This window comes from Echinops telfairi, unplaced genomic scaffold, assembly GCF_000313985.2.
Source record: "Echinops telfairi isolate 266 unplaced genomic scaffold, ASM31398v2 ScPeMD7_7457;HRSCAF=8495, whole genome shotgun sequence".
NCBI lineage: Eukaryota > Metazoa > Chordata > Mammalia > Afrosoricida > Tenrecidae > Echinops > Echinops telfairi.
In genome coordinates, this window is record NW_022111357.1 from 11,559,932 (window position 1) to 11,560,786 (window position 855).

At 62.3% G+C, this 855-nt stretch overlaps 1 protein-coding gene across 1 annotated transcript in view; it reads left to right on the forward strand.

The window, feature by feature from the left end:
- Positions 1–855, forward strand: part of TRIM62 (tripartite motif containing 62) — a 25,091-nt gene that overhangs the window by 19,960 nt on the left and 4,276 nt on the right. The window lies entirely within an intron of this gene.

The window sequence follows — 855 nt, forward strand, 5'->3', positions numbered from 1 at the left end:
CCCCACAGACTGGCTTCCCAGAGGGAGAAGGGTGCTGCCGGCCCCTCTTCTGTGTCGCTCTCTGGCCTGAAGACCTTTCACTCGTGCCAACCCACGTCACAGGAAGCCGGAGGGAGGCCCTGAAGACAAGCCCCCTCTATCCTTGTTAGGAAGCCCAGGGGCTGGGCAGCAGCCAGGGTGTCAGGCCCTGCAGCGGCCTGCCCCCCTGGGTGTGGAAGCTCCCCCACCCCCTGAAGGTTGGGCCATGTCCCTTGTATAATAAGAATGCCAGGAGGCAGGCGGGGCCTTGACCACTGGAAATCAGGCCCCACCCTAGTCCTGACTACAAAGCTGCACGCTCAGTTCCAGCAGGCCCGCCACCCCCACCCACCCCCACCTCTGAAGACAAAAACCACACCCATTGCTTGGAGTCCCTGCCAGCTCAACACAAACTGTATGACAGAGTGGACGTGCCACTGGGGTGTCCAAGGCTGTGAGTACTGACAGAGAAAGAGGGCGCATCTCTCGCCCAAGGAGCCGCTCACCACCAACCTCTCAGTCAGCAGCTAGCACTTAACCACAGTGCGCCTGCTCTCCCCACCCCCAGGAGCTGGGGCTCTGTGGGCAGGGTGGCCTTTCCCCTGCAACCTCGTCCCTGAGCCCCCGAGAACCCACTGGGCCTCCTAGAGTGCCCTCATCACTGGTCAGGGGCCCACTGGGACCACTTGCCAGTCTCCCTGAGGACCTGTGCCCCGGCCATAGCCTCACCTCTTGCTGGCCTCATCTTGCTGGCACCTTGGCCGACACATCCCACTGCACACCCCCAGTGGGGGGAATCCTGACAGGATCTAATTAGGTTCCTCTCTCCCCTGTTCC